Source organism: Heterodontus francisci, chromosome 13 (genome assembly GCF_036365525.1).
Source record: "Heterodontus francisci isolate sHetFra1 chromosome 13, sHetFra1.hap1, whole genome shotgun sequence".
Classification (NCBI taxonomy): domain Eukaryota; kingdom Metazoa; phylum Chordata; class Chondrichthyes; order Heterodontiformes; family Heterodontidae; genus Heterodontus; species Heterodontus francisci.
In genome coordinates, this window is record NC_090383.1 from 86,476,092 (window position 1) to 86,482,454 (window position 6,363).

The 6,363-nt window shown below is 45.3% G+C and overlaps 1 long non-coding RNA gene across 1 annotated transcript; it reads left to right on the forward strand.

The window, feature by feature from the left end:
• Nucleotides 1-1,832: 1,832 nt before the first annotated feature.
• Nucleotides 1,833-5,953, forward strand: LOC137376479 (uncharacterized). The gene is made up of 3 exons (XR_010976236.1): nucleotides 1,833-2,137; nucleotides 5,486-5,635; nucleotides 5,736-5,953. It is a non-coding gene; the product is annotated as an uncharacterized lncRNA (long non-coding RNA).
• Nucleotides 5,954-6,363: the final 410 nt, after the last annotated feature.

Consider the following 6,363-nt stretch of genomic DNA (forward strand, 5'->3'; position numbering starts at 1 on the left):
CAATTGGCCTCTGGGCGGGAAGGCTGTTGTTGGCCTACACCGGCCCGAGCAAATGATCTTGGTAATGAGGCGACGACGGGGAGATAATGGGCCCTCTACCCCGCCATCCGTCACGGTTCTATGGCCTCCCCCACCTCCGATCCGAACCTCAGGAGGGCCCATAAAATTCAGCTCATTATCTTCATAGTAAGGTTGGTGTAACTTGGAGTCATGTATGGCACAAAAGGAGGCCATTCAGCCCATCGAGTCTGTGCTTCGGTCAATTCCATTCCCTGGCTTGATCCCCATAGCCCTGAAGGTCTATTTCCTTCAAGTGGCCATCCAATTTCCTTTTGAAGTCATTAATTGTCTCCACTTCTACTACCCTTGTGGGCAGTGAGTTCCAGGTCATTACCACCCACCTCGTAAAAAAAGTGCTTCCTCATATTCCCCCTGCGTCTCTTGCCCATGTCCCTGTACCATTAGTTAATGGGAACAGTTTTTCCTTGACTAACTTATCTAAGCCTGTCATAATTTTGGTACATTTCTATTAAATCTCCAGTCAATCTTGTTTGTTCTAAAGAGAACAACCCCAGTTTTCCCAACCGAACCTTGTAATTAAAATCCCATCCCTGGAACCATTCTAGTAAATCTCAAGGACTCTCACATCCTTCCTAAAGTGTGGTGACCAGAACTGGAGGCAGTACTCCAGTTGGGGCCCAACCAGAGCTTTATAAAGGTTCAGCATAACTTCCCTGCTTTTGTACTCAATGGCTGGAATTTTACGTCAAGCCAGCGAGCTGGATGGTGGCGGGGGTTGCCATAAAATGGAGCGGGAGGCTCCGGGAGGCCTTCCCAATCCGCCACCGCCTCCACCCCACTTTACGTAGTTGGGGAGGGGGTGGGGGGGGGGGGGGGTGGCAAAAAATGGGCCTCCTGCCCCAGGCCAATTAACTGCCACTTAATGGCCTTTGCCCGCCTCCATGGGGATTGTACCTGTGGCAAGCAGGCATCCTGGAGCCGGGAAAGGCCGCCCAGCTGGTGGCATCTCACGCCTCGGGAGTGGGCCCTAACAAACGGGCATAGGGTGCCCCCCTTTCCCCCAAACGACTAACCTTGCCTCGCCGGGGCCCGACTGATTACCTCGACAAGGCAAACCAAACTTACATGCACTCCAGGCTCCATGTCCTCGGCTTCAAATTTCCTTCCATCATTGAGTCGTGCATTTATGGTGTGCCCTTTCTTCTTTTCTAGCGGGATGAGATTACTAGCTCCATAACCCATTCTGATAATTCAATATCTGCGAAGTCACATTCTTGAGCTGTGTCTCAGCGCCTTGCAACAAACTGGTTAATAGACTCATCTTGCCTTTGCTGGTAGGTCATAAGCTCAAGCTTATGTACTCGGAAATTTACTTTCACCTTGAGTTGCTCCTCCAGGAATGTCCGTGGCTTGCTCGGGTCCTTCTGATTCTTAGCTGACAATTCTGATGTGTTGATTGCAGGCTCTCGTTGCCCAGTGTGATCTTAATTTTGATAACTTGTTTCTCTGCTTCAATCACTTCTTGATCAAGGAAATACAGTTCCATTCGCAGTCGAAACAGTTTAAATTCAGATGCTATGTCTGACACCTTCCAATCTATAACTGGCTATCTGAAAGCCATTGTTTTGATGATCCTGTATTATTTTATAAACATAGGACTTTTTACAGGTTTTCCTTTTCATAGGCACACTTCTTTTTTCTTGTTTAGACAGATTCGTTTTCTGCAGGCCTTCCCCTTTAAGAGTGAGACTGCATTTTTAAAAAAGAGTTTTATTTCCCTGCTGCGAGCTGTAGCTTGCAGTACCGGCAGCTGCCACAACCAAGCTTTCTCACTGTGCTGTGGAACTCCAGTGGCGTTATTGAGTCCTTCCCTCTATTTTTGGCTTAGGCCTTGCCCACGAAGCAAAGAAAAACAGGAAAACTAAAACAGTAATGGCTTCAGCTAGATCTTTTCAATTTTTTCGACCCAGGCCAGGTCAAATCTGATCTCCTGACAAATTGCTTGCTGTACTCACGGAGTTTCAACACCTCCTGGGATCCTGTCTGTAGCCTAGCTCACTGTGGGGTTGTGTGTCTCCTACTAACTGCTCACCTGCCAGATCTTCAGCCACTGCAGGTAGGCAATTAGCTGTTCCTTGTTCTCTTTCAGTGTATACTTCAGAACAAAAATCAAATGTTGCCATGATGTAATATTTGGTGTTCTTCAGAAAAAATATATCACAAACATTGTCAGCATGTAACATTCCGAGAAATACAACGTTCCTCGGACTGCTACTCTCGCCGCATCCTGAGATCCACACTCAGTGCTATGCGCCGCCACATGCACACACTGGACCTCTCTCTCCAGCAGCACCGTTTCACCTTATCTCAAAGCTGTTCTGCTCCGCAGTTTCATCTCATCTTACGTCTCATCCGACGCATTAACAAAAAACTTTTTTTCTTCCTTTCAGGCGTTAAGGAATGCAAGCTCCAGCAGCTGATGGGGACTAATGCCCCTCCAGATCCTCCTTCCGCTTCACTTCCCTCTGACCCCACCCCTTCGGACATGACCCCTTGCTGTGTATTCACTATACCCTCTGACCTCCCTCTCTCTGATGCTGAGCGTTCTGTCCTCAGCAAAGTTCTCAGTTTTATCCCCTTACGCCCCCACCTCATCCGAAGGGATCGTTCCCTCCGCGACACCCTGGTCCACTCCTCCATTACCCCCACCACCTCGTCCCCGTCCCAGGGCACCTTCTCTGCAATCGCAGGAGGTGTAATACCTGCCCATTTACCTCCCCTCTCCTCACTATCCCAGGCCCCAAACACTCCTTTCAGGTGAAGCAGCGATTTACTTGTACTTCTTTCAATGTAGTATACTGTATTCGCTGCTCACAATGTGGTCTCCTCTACATTGGGGAGACCAAGCGCAGACTGGGTGACCGCTTTGTGGAACATCTCCGCTCAGTCCGCAAGCAGGACCCTGAGCTTCCGGTTGCTTGCCATTTCAACACTCCCCCCTGCTCTCATGCTCACATCTCTGTCCTGGGATTGCTGCAGTGTTCCAGTGAACATCAACGCAAGCTCGAGGAACAGCATCTCACCTACCGATTAGGCACACTACAGCCTGCCGGACTGAACATTGAGTTCAATAATTTCAGAGCATGACAGGCCCCCCATTTTACTTTCATTTTTAGTTATTTTTTCTTCCTTTTTTTTACATTCTTTTTTACATTTTTTACTATCTTTTTTTGCATTTATTTCATTTCATCTTAGTTTGTTCAGTTTGCTTACCCACTGTTTTTTTCAGGTTTTTTTTCAGGTTTGCACTTGCTGCTGTTCAATATTCAGTGTATTCACACCTAATCTGTACTAATGCTTTGTCTTTCAACACACCATTAACATATTGTTTGCCTTTGCTCCGTGACCTTTTGGTCAGCTATGTGGCCTGGTCCAATCTGCACCTTCTCCTTTTGTTATCTCTTGCCCCACCCCCACCTCACTTGCTTATAATCTGTGACTTTTCTAATATTTGTCAGTTCCGAAGAAGGGTCACTGACCCGAAACGTTAACTCTGCTTCTCTTTCCACAGATGCTGCCAGACCTGCTGAGTGGTTCCAGCATTTCTTGTTTTTGTTTCAGCATGTAACATTGTTCCTTTGGTGTGTGAACTATTCTAAGATATATAGGACTGCAAGTTATATCCAAAGAAATAATGTTTTTTTTTAATCATACTTTAAACTAGAACATATATATACAAACAATTACTGCACGAGCCACATCGAAACACATCTCACTCTGTCAGGCTACACCCAGAATTCCCTGGTCATGTGACACAACATCACTTCTTCCAGTGACCTTCACTTACAGCTCATAAGGTGGTCCGCTCTTAAGGTCGTCCCACAACATTGCTCACAGTATGTCAGATGATATGTTGCTTTATAAGGACAGGAACATCATACAATGTGAAGTACAAATATATAAATCTGCTGTTCATGTGGAGCTGTGTTTAAACTAGCCTGTCACTTTCAGGCCATGGCTTAGTGTGGAGAAAAACACAGACTGGTCAATCAGGGGCTAGAAATGGCACTGTTGAAAGTGAGACCAGGGGAAATTTCTGGCTATCATATGATAGCAAAATAAATCATGTGCTGCAGGCTGTAACAATCCAGCATGCAAAAGCTACACTGAAGAGGGGCGAAACATGTCAGGAGATGAGAGAACCATTCCCAATATACCATATATGGTTGGAACATGGAACGAAAGGGGCACAAAATAAGTGTGGGAGAGATGGAGAAGCAGAGCTGCAGCATTGGAGGAAGGAAGAAGGCTGAAGTTCAATAATGGCAGGCAAACCCAAGAGAGGAGTCTTTAACTTCAGGGACTCTGAATGGAATGTCCACCTAACTGAAATACAGAGCAGGGGACAGACTGTGTGGAAGGCTTGTTAAGCATGTGGTGTGTTCTTTGAGGAAGAAGGTGCTGTGACCATGAGTACTACCTCCTTGACCTCCAGGATTCAAACATACGAATTAGGAGCATGAGCTGGCCCTTCGGCCCCTTCATGCCTGCTTCACCATTCTATAAGGCCATGGCTGATTTAGATTTTTTTTTTAGATTTAGAGATACAGCACTGAAACAGGCCCTTCTGCCCACCGAGTCTGTGCCGACCATTAACCACCCATTTATACTAATCCTACACTAATCCCATATTCCTACTACATCATATTCCTACTGATCTGGTTGTGGTCTTGACTCCACTTTTCCACCTACCCCCCGATACCCTTTGACTCCCTTGTCAGTCAAGAATTTATCTACCTCTGCCTTAAAAATATTCAATGACCCTGCCTCCACCACTCTCTGGGGGAAGAGAATTCCAAAGACTCACTTAGGGAAAAAGATTTCTCCTCATCTCTGTCTTAAATGGGTGACCCCTTATTTTTAAACTATGTCTCCTAGTTCTAGTCTCTCCCACAAGGGGAAACATCCTTTCAGCATCCACCCTGTCAAGTTCCCTCAGGATCTTTTATGTTTCATTAAGATCACCTTTCATTCATCTAAACTCCAATGGATACAGACCCAACCTGTCCAACCTTTCCTCATAAGATAACCCCTCCTATCCGAGGTATCAGTCGAGTGAACTCCTTTGTCGTGCAGGAATAAGTTTGGCAATTTTACTAGAACAGACAAGGTAATCTACCTGAACTCTTGACACTACCTTACAATCTTTTTATTATTCATTTATAACATTCACATGCTCTAGGACTTTAACCTGAACCTCCAGTCCCTGCTCTAATTAGTATTTCACCTGGCGCCTACAATTTTTCCATTTCTCACAGTGCCGCGAATAAATAAATCTCCGTAACTGTCAATAGCTGCCCTTTGTGCTCTTGTCCTTATGTGTTGAACTTTTATTGCAAGAGATTCTGCTCAAACTTCATTACTATAATGATGTCTTATTCTGCTTCCTTTTCTCTTACAAGAGAAGGTGGTCTATAATACTTGTGATTCTCAAGCCACAGTTGATGGTCATCCTGACATAGGACCTCTGACCCCACATAAAAAGGAAGCATTCGACATCCTGGGAAGCCAGATGGCTGATCTACTGGGGATGGAGAAGTAGTGGCTGCTGCAGGTTTGTCTGGACTAGCTACAAGTACTACCTTAAAAAAATAGGGGAACTGTCATGGCAGCTAACTAATATTATAACATCTCTTCATTTTCTTCTTGTCTAGATAATCCAATCCAAACAAGGAAGAGGAGGAAGAACAAGGCCAACTCATCTGTACTAAGCACATTGGCGCCCTCATCTCCACTCACTTAAACCCAAGGGACGCAGTCTTGAACATATATCACGGACAACTGGTTTAGCCAGGTCTGACTGGATCACAGAATCATTCACCATTCTCTCTCAATCACCAGCCTGGATAAATAAACCTGTGGGATGACTCGAGATATTTTAGCTGAGGTTTTCATTGGGTGTGACACAGTAAATGAGTAAGAGGTGATCTCACAATGGGGAGTTGAGGCTCCAGCTCCAGAGTCTGTGGATTCTGATCTTAGGATTCCTACCCAAAATGGAAGGGTGGTGGATGACCATCATTCTTATGTGGAGGTACTGAAGATCATCTTGGAGGATATGACACTGATGACAAGGGTCACATATGAATTAAATGCCATCCTTGGTGTTAATGTCTAAGAATGCAATGTGCTACCTAGAGTAAGTGGTGGCACCACAAATATCTACATCTGTCCCACTTGATAGAGAGGCCTACAGACCAGTTAGTGCATTTAATATTGATGTTTTCATCATTAACCTTCAGACCTTAGGACAGTTTAGGGAAAATAATGGCAACTATTTTC